This window comes from Myotis nattereri (assembly GCF_964212035.1).
Source record: "Myotis nattereri genome assembly, chromosome: 17".
Taxonomy (NCBI): Eukaryota; Metazoa; Chordata; class Mammalia; order Chiroptera; family Vespertilionidae; genus Myotis; species Myotis nattereri.
The window spans coordinates 52,280,135-52,293,410 of record NC_138092.1 but is presented as its reverse complement, the minus strand read 5'-3'; the positions used below and the strand labels follow the sequence as shown (position 1 = coordinate 52,293,410).

At 39.3% G+C, this 13,276-nt stretch overlaps 1 protein-coding gene across 1 annotated transcript in view; it reads left to right on the top strand.

The window, feature by feature from the left end:
- The window catches only part of MMP16 (matrix metallopeptidase 16), a 165,761-nt gene that overhangs the window by 123,385 nt on the left and 29,100 nt on the right, over positions 1–13,276 (top strand). The window lies entirely within an intron of this gene.

The window sequence follows — 13,276 nt, the reverse complement described above, 5'->3', positions numbered from 1 at the left end:
GAACCTTGGCCGCGGGAGGGCGTCGATGCCGCAGGGCTGTTCAGTTCCTGGCGCTCATCGCCTGCAGAGGGAGGATGTGCTGTGCTAGACTGGCGCGTGCGCTTCCCGCTTCCACTACTCAGTGCCAGGAGAGGCTGCTTGCAGTCTTAGCGGCGTCATTTAAGTTCGTTAATTTTGTGTGCATTCGTTAGCTCGTCAACTGCAATATCTCAGTGGTAAGCATTCTCACAGGGTTAAAACAGATTTGAAAAGTACAGATCCACTTGTGTGTGGCTCTTGATTTTTGGGGGAGACTCAGAAAGGCGATGTTTCTGGGACACTGGACGCACTGATGTGTATTCAAGGTAGCTAGCAGGTCCTTCCTGGGCCGAGTCAGGGGTCTAGACAGAAGGTCTGCAAATTATGTGCAAGCAGGTCATTGCTTCTCGCTCTCTCTTTTATCTTGGAATACTCTTCATTTATTTATTTTTTTAATCTTCATTGTTGAAAGTATTACATATGTCCCCCTTTCCCCCCATTAACACCCTCCAGCCCACCCCTGCACCCTGCCCCCGCCTCTCACCACCTAATTGGCCATGCCCATGGGTTATGCATATATACATATAAGGTCTTTGGCTAATTACCTTCCACCCACCCATCCTCCCCCGTCTTCCCTCTGAGAGTCTACAGTCTGTTCCAGGCTTCCATGTTTCTGGATTCTCTCTGTTCATCAGTTTATTTTGCTCATTAGATTTCACATCTGAGTGAGATCATGTGATCTCACTTAGCATGATACTCTCTAGGTCCCTCCATGCTGTCTCAGAGGGTAAGAGATCCTTCCGTTTTACTGCTACACAGTATTCCATGGTGAACTAGTAAATGTACCACAACTTTTTCATCCACTCATCTACTGATGGGCACTTTCCAGATCTTAAAAACATAGGGGTGGATACATTCTTCTGATTGGTGTTTTGGGTCTCTTAGGATATATTCCTAGAAGTGAGTTCACTGGGTCAAATGGCAGTTCCATACTTATTTTTTTTGAGGAAACTCCATACTGTTTTCCATAATGGCTGCACCAGTCTGCATTCCCACCAGCAGTGGGAGTCCTAGGGCTCTCCCTTCTCACCACATCCTCGCCAGCACTTGTCATTTGTTGATTTGTTGATGGTAGCCATTCTGACAGATGTGAGGTGATACCTCATTGTCATTTTAATTTGCATCTCTTGGATGATCAGTGACTTTGAGCATTTTCTCTTATGTCCTTTGGCCTCTGTATGTCCACTTTGGAGAAGTATCTATTTAGGTCCTTTGCCCATTTTTTAATTGGATTGTTTGTCTTCCTTTTGTTAAGTTGTATGAGTTCCTTATATACTTTGGAGATTAACCCTTTATCGGATGTATCATTGGCAAATATGTTCTCCCACAGAGTGGGCGCCCTTTCACTGTGCTGATGGTGTCTTTGCGGTGCAGAAGCTTTTTATTTTGATGTCGTCCCATTTGTTTATTCTCTCCTTGGTGTTCTTTGCCTCAGGATATGTATCTGTAGACATATTGCTATGAGTGATGTCCTAGATTTGCTGCCTATGGATTTTTCTAAAATTTTTATGGTTTCTCAACTTACATTTAAGTCTTTTATCCATTTTGAGTTTATTTTTGTGTATGGTGTAAGTTGGTGGCCTAGTTTCATTTTTTTGCATGTTTCTGTCCAATTTTCCCAACACCATTTATCGAAGATGCTTTCTTGACTCCATTGTATGCTCTTGCCTCCTTTCTTAAATTTTAATTGAGCATAATGGCTTGTGTGGATTTCTGGGGTCTATGTTCTGTTCTGTTGATCTATATGCCTATTCTTGTGCCAGTACCAGGCTGTTTTGATTATGGTGGCTTTGTAGTATAACTTTAAATCATTATTGTAATTTCTCCAACTTTGTTTTATTTTCCCTCAGGATTGCTGCTATACAGGGTCTTTTTTGATTCCATATAAATTTTTGGAGTATTTGTTCTAAATCTATGAAATATGCTGTTGGTATTTTAATAGGGATTGCATTGAAGTTCTAGATTGCCTTGGGTAGTATGGATATTTTAATGATGCTGATTCTACCAAGCCATGAACATGGTACATTGGGGCCTTGACTTACGAGTGTCCCGACTAACGAGTTTTTCGAGATACGAGCCGTCTCTTGGCCGATTTTTTGCTTTGAGTTGCGAGCTAAAATTTGGGTTACAAGCCAGCTTCAGATACCCCACCGCTAGTTGGCGCAGCGAACGTCACAGTGAATGCCACATCAGTCCAGCATCATGTGTCTCACTTGTTCACTTAATGATTTGACATACGAGTAATTTGAGTTACGAGCTCCGTCACAAAAGGAATTAAACTCATAAGTCAAGGCCCCACTTTATATTCTTCCACTTGTTTATGTCATCTTCTATCTCTCTTTTCAAAGTCTTATAGTTTTCTGAGTACAGGTCTTTTGCCTCCTTGGTTAAGTTTATTCCTCGGTATCTTATTATTATTGTTGCAATGGTAAATGGGATTATTTGTTTAGTTTCTCTTTCTGAGAATTCATTATTGGTGTATCAAAAAAGCTATTGATTTTTGGGTGTTGATTTTGCATCCTGCTACATTGCCAAATTTATTTATTAAGTCTAGTAGTTTTTTGGTGGAGTCTTTAGGTTTTGCTCTGTACAATATCATGTCATCTGCAAATAATGACAGATTTCCTTACTCCTTTCCAATTTGGATGCTTTTTACCTCTTCTTTTTGTTTGATGGCTGTGGCTATGACTTCCAGTACTATGTTGAATAAGAGTGATGAAAGCGGGCGTCCCTGTCTTGTTCCTGTCCTTAGGGGAAATGGTTTTAGTTTTTGCCCATTGAGTATGATATTGGCTGTAGGTTTGTCATATTTGGCCTTTATTATGTTGAGATATGATCCCTCTATTTCCACTTCACTGAGGTTTTTATCAAAAATGGATGTTGGATTTTGTTGAATGCTTTTTCTGCATCTATTGATATGATCATGTGGTTTTTGCCTTTCAATTTGTTTATGTTATGTATCACATTTATTGATTTGCAAATATTGTACCAGCCTTCCATCCCCGGAATAAATCCCACTTGATTATGGTGTATGATCTTTTTAACATATTGCTGGATCTGATGTACTAATATTTTGTTGAGGATTTTAGCATCTATGTTCATCAGGGATATTGGTCTATAATTCTCTTTCTTTGTAGTGTCTTTATCTGGTTTTGGAATTAGGATAATGTTGGCCTCATAAAAGAGCTTTGAAGTATTCCCTCCTCTTGGGTTTTTTTGGAATAGTTTTAGGAGTATAGGTGTTAATTCTTCTTTGACTATTTGGTAAAACTCCCCTGTGAAGCCATCTAATCCAGAGCTTTTGTTTGCTGGGAGTATTTTTTATTTGTTTCTTTTATTTATTCATTTTAATTACTGCTTCAATTTCATCAGTAGTTATTGGACTATTCAGGTTTTCTGATTTTTCCTGATTCAGTTTTAGGAGATTGTATTTTTCTAGGAATTTTTCCATTTCATCCATGTTGTCCAGCTTGTTGGCAGTTGTTCATAGTATTTTCTTACAATCCTTTGTATTTCTGTGGTGTCAGTGGTTACTTCTCCACTTTCATTACTGATTTTATTTATTTGCGTCCGCTCTCTTTGTTTTTTGATGAGTCTGGCTAATGGTTCATTATCTTGTTTATCCTTTCAAAGAACCAGCTCTTGGTTTTATTGATTTTTTGTTTTGTTTTGTTTTTGTCTCTATGACATTTATTTCTGCTCTAATCTTTATTATTTCCTCCCTTCTATTTGCTTAGGGCTTTTCTTGTTCTCCTTTTGTTCTTTAAGTTATAGGGTTAATAGTTTATTATTAATTTTCTTGTTTTTTAAGTAGGCCTCTAGTGCTATGAACTTCCCTCTTGGGACTGCTTTTGCTGTGTCCCATAGATTTTTGGTTGTTATGTGTTCATTTTCATTTGTTTGTAGGAAGTTTTTTATTTCTTTCTGATCTCATTGGTAATCCATTCATTGTTTCATAACATGCTATTTAGCCTCCAGGTGTTTGAATGTTTTTGGGTGTTTTTACTGTAGTTGATTTCTAATTTCATTCCACTGTGATCTGTGTAGATGTTTGACAAGATTTCATCTTCTTGAACTTGTAGAGACTTATTTTATGTCCTAACATGTAGTCTGTCGTTGAGAATGACCCATGAGCACTTGAGAAGAATATATATTCTGTAGCTTTGGGGTGAAATGTTCTATAAATTTCAATTAAACCCATCTGATCCTGGTGTGTCCTTTAGGGTCACTGATTCCTTGTTAATTTTTTTTTTTGTCAGGAAGATCTATCCAGTGAAGTCAGAAGGGTGTTAAAATTCCCTACTATGACTGTATTGTTGTCGATGTCTTCCTTAAAGTCCTCTAGAAATATTTTTTAAAAAATATATTTAGGTGCTCCTATATTGGGTGCGTATATGTTTACCAGGGTTATATCCTCTTGTTGGATCTATTATTATGTAGTGACCTTTGTTGTTTCTTGTGATGGCCTTCCTTTTGAAGTCTATTTTGTCAGATATGAGTATTGCTACACCAGCATTTTTTTTTTTCTTTTACCTCTGCATGGAAAATTTTTTTCTATCCCTTCATTCTCATTCTGTGTGAGTGTTTTATTCTGAGGTGGGTCTCTTGTAGATAGCATTTAGTTGGGTCATGTTTTCATATCTACTCAGCTACCCTATGCCTTTTGATTGGAGCATTTAATCCATTTACATTTAAGGTTATTATTAATAGGTACTTATTTATTGCCGTTTTAATTTTTTTTCTTTTCTTTTTTCTTGCCTTTTTAATTCTGTATGCCTAGGTTTCTCTCTCTCTCTTTCTTCTCATTACAGCAGTCCCTTTACCATTTCTTGTAATGCTGGCTTGGTTGTGATAAACTCCTTTAGCCTTTTTTTTTTTTTGTCTGGGAAGCTTTTTATTTGACTGTTTATTTTGAATGATAGCCTTGCTGGATATAGTAATCTTGGTCTTAGATCCTTGCTTTCCATTTCCTTGAGTACTTCATGCCATTCCCTTCTGGACTGTAGTTTCTGATGAGGAATCAGGTGTAAGCCTTAAGGGAGCCCCTTTGTAGATAACCCTTTGCTTTTCTCTTGCTACCTTTAAGATTCTCTTTGTCTTTAATTTTTGGCATTTTAATTTTGATGTGTCAGGGTGTGAGCCTGTTTGGGTTCTTCTTGTTTGGGACTCTATGTGCTCTGAACTTGTGAGACTTTTTCCTTCATCGGGTTAGAGAACTTTTTTTGCCATTATTTCTTCAAACACATTCTCTAGCCCTTTCTGCCTCACCTGGCACACCTGCTATGTGAATATTGTTACGTTTCCCATTGCCCCACAACTCCCTTAAGCTGTCCTCCTGTGTTTTTTAAATTATTTTTTATTTCTTTTTGGTTCTCTGATTGAGTGGTTTTTTTCAACCCTGTCTCAGATTCACTGATCCGATTCTCAGCTTCCCCTAATCTGCTATGTATTCCTTCCAGTGTGGGCTTTATTTTGCTATCTCATTCTTTATTTCTGTTTTCATAGTTACTGTATCTTTTCTCATGCTGTTGAACATCTTACCATCATTATTCTGAATTCTATGTCAGATAAATTTTCTATCTCCACTGCATTTATGTCTTCTTCTGGAGAATTCTCTTGTTCTTTCATTTGGAGGTTATTTCTTTTTCTCCTCATTTTGGATGCCTGTTTGGGTTTGTGATTGATTATTAAGTAGATCTGATACACCTTTCAATCTCTAGTTAGGACAGTGTCAACCACTGTTTCCTTTTTAATATATTTTTATTTATTTCAGAGAGGAAGGGAAGGGAGGAGGAGAGAGAGAGAGAGAGAGAGAGAGAGAGAGAGAGAGAGAGAGAGAGAGGAGGGGGAGAGAGATAGACACATCAATGATGAGAAAGAATCATTGATCAGTTGCTTCCCACATGCCCCCTCCTGGGAATTGAGCCTGCAACCTGAGCATACACCCTTGACCAGAATCGAACCTGGGACCCTCCAGTCCACAGGCCAATACTCTCTCCACTGAGCTAAACCGGCTAGGGCTCAATTGTTGTTTCTGACAAAGACTCAACACCTTCAGAGACAGCCTCCTCTTGCAGATTGATTGGATTTAGTCTTGAATAGCCCTCAGGCAGTCATCCACAGATGTGAGAGTTTTTCCCATCAGGGTGGGGCACTTGCTTTGCCTGGAGGCAAATTGTTATTCTCAGTCTCTTAATGGGCCTCAGCAACTCCACACCATGGGACAAGGTGTTTCCCAAGGTGGGTAACCTGTCTTCCCCAGGCAAAACAGCCTAGATAGCAATTGTCTGCATGAGATAGATGACCTCCACAGTGTGAGGGAATGACTCAGCATATGAAACCAGGGTGTCTGCCTTCTGAGGTCTAATCCCAGAGCCTCCAACACTGGTTTCTGCTCACACAGCTCCAGTCCACTCTGCCTTCCCTCTGCCAGAGCACAAGGTGGATGGCTCCACAGCTTTTGTGCATTGCCCCTTTAAGAGGGTGTCTACATTAACAGTTGTCTCTTCCTTGCAGACTGCAACCCTGCTGCTTTTCACAGCCAGTTGTTACGTGCATACCCTTCTCAGTTTTGGTGCTCTCTGGTGGGGGGCCCAGCTTGGGGATTAACCCCCAGAGTTCTCAGTGGCAACACCCCACATTTGAGATATCCCTCTGAAACTTCAGTCTCTATGTGGTCTCCACTTTCCATCCTTGGTTATGAGGGTTCTCTCCCGGAAGTCTTCAGTTGATTATTCAGGGAGTATTCCTATATTTTATTTTATTTTTTTAACATATTTTATTGATTTTTTACAGAGAGGAAGAGAGAGGGATAGAGAATTAGAAACATCGGTGAGAGAGAAACATCGATCAGCTTCCTCCTGCACACCTCCTACTGGGAATGTGCCTGCAACAAAGGTACATGCCCTTGACCGGAATTGAACCTGGGACCTTTCAGTCTGTAGGCCAATGCTCTATCCACTGAGCCAAACCAGTTAGGGTATTATTCCTATATTTTAGTTGTAATTCTAGTTTGGTCCTGGGAGCATGTCTGTGCAGCATCCACTTACTCTACTGCCATTTTTTTAAAATATAGTTTTATTGATTTCAGAGAGGAAGGGAGAGGGCAAGAGAGAGATAGAAACATCAATGATGATGAGATAGGAAGATGGTGGCCAGCAGAATGGAAATGACAGAGAGCGTGAGTGAGTGAGGGAGCGAAAGGGGATGTGTGGACGTGTGTGGTGTGTGTGTGAGTGAGGGACAGTTAGACCCTGCAGGACGTCCAGGGGCTGGCAGACCAGGCTATCCTAGACAGAGAGCCTCTGCTACTGCTGAAATCACTCCCAGGGTGGCCGGCTTGACAGAAACCACACCATCTTGAAGGAGAGAGCTGTTGTGACTAGGAGCCCAGCCTCACCACCACCCAGACTGGCCTCAGACGCCATCCTGAGCCCTATAGGCACTCCAGCCAAAGATCTTCTACCTCAGCTGCAGACCCAGACACCCGAATTCCAGCCTCCTGGATGTGGGCTCCTGTGGGTCCCTAAGTGCACTTGTCTCCCGCCAGCACATTGTGTAGTTCCCAAGCGTCCTGCTGGTGAGTCTTGAACTTTTCCCCACCCGCCAAGCCTGCAGCATTGCCCCGGCCCTTGTGGTCCCGCAGGTGAGTTTCTGGCTGAGTTCCCTGTCTCTAAGACCGAGGAGTCGGCTCCTGCCCTGTAAGTCCCACAGGCAAGCCTCTGTCTGCATTCCCTGCCCCCTAAGACCAAGGTGTCAGGCCAGCCTTGCACATCCAGCCAGCGAGCTTTGGACCAGTGTTAGCAGGAATGGGGAGATAAAAAACAACCCCCAACAGAAAGAAAAGGAGGCATTCCCAGAAAAGAAACTAAATGAAACATAGGCATGCAATATGTCAGAAAAAGAATTCAGAGTAATGGTCATACTGTTCATAAACCAGATGGATGAGAAAAATCAACAACTTATGTAAGAATCGGGAGGAAATAAAAAATGATATAGCTACAATAAGAAACACAATGGAAGTTTTCAACAATAGACTAGAAGAAGTGGAGGACCGAATTAGTGAATTAGAAGATAGGGCAGCAAAACACCCAATCTGAACAGCTATTGGAGAAAAAAATTAGAAAGCAGGAGGAGAGCTTTGGGACAAAATGAAACAAAGTAACATACATTTAATAGGCATGCCAGAATGACAAGAAGAGGAGCAAGGATTAGAAAACCTATTTGAAGAAATAATGACAGAAAACATGCCTGATTTGGGGGAAAAATGTCACACAAGCACAGAGTCCTAAACAAGATGAACCCGAAAAGACCCACACAAGACATGTTGTAATTACAATGGCAAACGTTAATGACAAAGAGAGAATCTTAAAGGCTGCAAGAGAGAGACAGAAAGTTATGTACAAGGGATCTCCCATTAGACTATCAAATGATTTTTCAACAGAAACACATCAGGCCAGAAGGAAATGGAATGAAGTATACAAAGCATTGCAAAGCAAGGGACCAAATCCAAGAATACTCTATCCAGCAAGGCTGTGATTCTAATTGAAGGGGAAATTAGGAGCTTTTTAAACAAAGAAAGTCTAAGGGAGTTTTTCACTACCAAGCCAGCAATGCAATAAATGCCAAAGGGGCTATTGTAAAAAGAAGAAATAAAAAGGCAAGAAAGAATACAGGCACAAAGAATGAAGATGGCAACAAACAAGTACCTATCAATAATAACCATAAACATAAATGGGTTAAATGCTCCAATCAAAAGACATCAAGTGGCTGAATGGATAAGAAAACATAACCTATACATATACTGTCTACAAGAGATCAAAATCAGAACAAGGGACTCACACAGACTGAAAGTGAAGGAATAGAAAAATATATTTCAGGCAAATGGAAATGAAAAAAAAGCTGGGGTAGCAATACTTATATCTCACAAAATAGGCCTCAAAGTGAGGGCCATAACAAGAGAAAAGGAAGGCCACTTCATAATACTAAAAGGATTGCTACAACAAGAGGATATAACTCTGATAAACATATATGCTCCAAATGTAGGAGCACCCAAATACATAAAAAACTTCTGGAGGATATCAAAGGAGAGATCAACAGCAATACAATCATAGTAGGGGACTTTAGTACCTCATTGACATCACTGGATAAATTCTCTAGACAAAAAATCATCAAAGAAACAGCAATCCTAAATGACTCACTAGATCAGATGGACTTAATTGACATCTTCAAAACATTTCACACACAAGCTACAGAATATACATTCTTCTCAAGTGCACATGGGACATTCTCAAAAATAGACCACATATTGAGACACAGGCAAAGTCTCTCCCAATTCAAGAAGATTGAAATCATATCAAGCATCTTCTCAGACCACATGACATAATATTAGAAATCAACTACAATAAAAACAATAAAAAAATTCAAACACTTGGAGGCTAAATATCATACTATTAAACAATGATTGGGTTACCAAAGAGATCAAAGAAGAAATTAAAAACATCCTGGAAACGAATGACAATGAAAACACAAAAATCCAAAATCTATGGGACACAGTGAAAGCAGTCCTGAGAGTCCTATCTAAAAAACAGGACTATCTAAAAAACAAGAAAAATTTGTAATAAATTACCTAACCCTACAACTTAAAGAATTAGAAAGAGAGCAGCAAGAAAAGCCCAGAGTGAGCAGAAGGAAGGAAATAATAAAGATCAGAGTGGAAATAAATAACATAGAGTCCAAAATAAACAATATAAAAGATCAATGAAACCAAGAGCTGGTTCTTTGAAAGGATAAACAAGATTGATGAATCTTACCCAGGGTCACGAAGAAGTAAAGAGAGAGGACCCAAATAAAAAAATCAGAAATGAAAGAGGCAAAATAACAGACCCCTCAGAAATACAAAGGATTGTTTAAAAAATACTATGAAAAGCTCTATTTCAACAAACTGGATAACCTAGAAGAAATGGACATATTCCTAGAAATATATGACCTTCCAAAACTCAATCAGGAAGAATCAAAAAGTCTGAATAGGCCAATAACTATGGAGGAAATTGAAGCAGTAATAAAAAAACAAACACACACAAAAAAACCAACTTCCAGCAAACAAAAGCACTGGACCAGATGGCTTCACAGGGGAGTTTTACCAAATTCAAAGAAGAACTAAAATCTATCCTTCTCAGACTATTCCAAAAAATTCAAGAGGAAGGAACACTTCCCAGCTCTTTCTATGAAGCCAGCATTATCCTAATCCAAAAGCCAGATAAAGACACCACAAAGAAAGAGAATTACAGGTCAATATCCCTGATGAACATAGATGTCCTAACAAAGTCCTAGCAAATCAGATCCAGCAATACATTAGGAAGATCATACACCATGACCAAGTGGGACTTATTCTGGGGATACAAAGATGGTACAATATTTGTAAATCAATAAACATGATACATCACATAAATAAATTGAGAAATAAACATCACATAGTCATATCAATTGATGCAAAAAAAGCATTTGACAAAATCCAACATCCTTTCTTGATAACCCTCAGCAAAGTGGGAATAGAGGGGTTATACCTTAACATAATAAAAGCCTTATATGGCAGACCTACAGCCAACATCATACTAAATAGACAAAAACTAAAACCATTTCCTCTAAGAACAGGAACAAAACAAGGATCCCCACTCTCACCACTCCTGTTTGACATAATACTGGAAGTGCTAGCCATAGCAATTAGACAAGAAGAAGAAATAAAAGGCATCCAAATTGGAAAAGAAGAAGTAAAACTGTCATTATTCACAGATGACATGATATTGTACATAGAAAACCCTAAAGACTCCATCAAAAAACTATTAGACTTAATAAATGAATTCAGTAATGTAGTAGGATACAAAATTAACACCCAGAAATCTATTGCTTTTTTATACATCAATAATGAACTTACAGAAAGAGAAATTTAAAAAGCAATCTCATTTACCATTGCAACAAAAAAATTAAGATGCTAGGAATAAACTTAGCTAAGGAGGTAAAAGACCTGTACTCGGAAAACTACAGGATGCTTTAAAAAGAAATATAGGAGGACATAAACAAATGGAAGAATACACTGTGTTCATGAATTGGAAGAATCAACATCATTAAAATGTCCATACTACCCAAAGCAATCTATAAATTCAATGCAATCCACATTAAGATACCAACAGCATATTTCACAGACCTAGAACAAACTCTCCAAAAATTAATCTGGAATAAAAGAGACCCCGAATAGCCACAACAATCCTGAGAAAGAAGAACAAAGTTGGAGGGATCATAATACCAGATATCAAGCTGTATTACCAAGCCACGGTTCTCAAAACTGCCTGGTACTGGCACAAGAAGAGACATATAGACCAATGGAACAGAACAGAGAACCCAGAAATCAACCCAAGCCATTATGCTCAATTAATATTTGACAAAGGAGGCAAGAGCATAAAATGGAGTCAAGACAGTCTGTTCAATAAATGGTATTGGGAAAATTGGACAGATTCATGCAAAAAAAATGAAACTAGGCCACCAACTTACACCATAGACAAAAATAAACTCAAAATGGATAAAGGACTTAAATGTAAGACAGGGAACCATAAAAACCTTAGAGAAAACCACAGGCAGCAAAATATCAGACATTTGTTGTAGCAATATCTTTACCCATACAGCTCCTAGGGCAATGAAATTAAAGAGAAAATAAACGAATGGGACAAAAGAAAACCATCAAAAGAAACCATCAACAAAACAACAAGAAAGCCCACTGCATGGGAGAACATATTTGCCAATGTTATCTCAGATGAGAGTCTAATCTCCAAAATTTATAGGGAGCTCATACAACTTAACCAGAGGAAGATAAACAACCTAATCAAAAAAAAAAAATGGGCAAAGGACCTAAACAGATACTTTCCAAAAGACATATAGAAGGCCAAGAGGCATATGAAAACATGCTCAAAGTCACTAATCATCTGAGAGATGCAAATCTAAATGACCATGAGGTACCATCTCACACCTGTCAGAATGGCTATCATCAACAAATCAGCAAAGGACAAGTGCTGGCAAGGATGTGGAGAAAAAGGAACTCTCATGCACTGCTGGTGGAATGCAGACTGGTGCAGCCACTGTGGAAAACAGTAGGGCGTTTCCTCAAAAAATTAAAAATGGAGCTCCCATTTGACCCAGTGATCCCACTTCTAGGAATATATCCCAAGAAACTAGAAACACCAGTCAAAAAGGATATATGCACCCCTATGTTCATAGCAGCACAATTCACCATAGCTAAGATTTGGAAACAGCCTAAGTGCCCATCAGCAGATGAGTGGATTAAAAAACTGTGGTACATCTACACAATTGAACACTACGCTGCTGCAAAAAAGAAGGAATTCTTACCATTTGCAATATCATGGATGGACCTGGAGAGTGTTATGCTAAGTGAAATAAGCCAATTAGAGAAAGATAAAAACCACATGATCTCACTCATTTGTGGAATATAATGAACAACATAAACCGATGAACAAAAATAGAGCCAGAGACAGAGAAGCATGGAATAGACTGTCCAAACTATGAGGGAAGGTGTGGGGTGAGGGTAAGAGATCAACCAAAGGACTTGTATGCAGGCGTATGAGCATTACCCATGGGCATAGTCCCTAGAGTCACTAGGGGGTGAGGGCATTTGCTGGGGGTGGGAGTGGCAGGAGAGAGGTGAATGGAGGAAAAAAATAACATTGTAATAGCTAAGTACGGGCCAGGGGGTATTTGCACTATCAGGGCACTGCTCTGTAGAGTATATGATTGTCTGACCACAGTGTTGTGCACCTGAAACTAATACAGGATAATATTGAATGTGAACTACAATGGGTGGGGGGGGGGTGGAATATTGTATTTTATATGTTTTTCATCATCATCATAATAATAATAAAAAAAGAAACATCAATGATGAGAGAGAATCATTGATCAGCTGTCTCCTGCACACCCTCTACTGGGGATCGGGCCTGCAACCCAGGCATGTGCCCTTGACCAGAATCAAATCTGGGACCCTTCAGTCTGTAGGCCAATGCTCTCTCTATCCACTAAGCCAAACCAGCTAGGGCACCATTTTTAATCTCTCTGTCACTGCTTCTTTATAGAAACACAAATCCCTCGAGGAATGATGATTTGAATCTGCACCAAATTCCATGTGTAAACTTTGGCT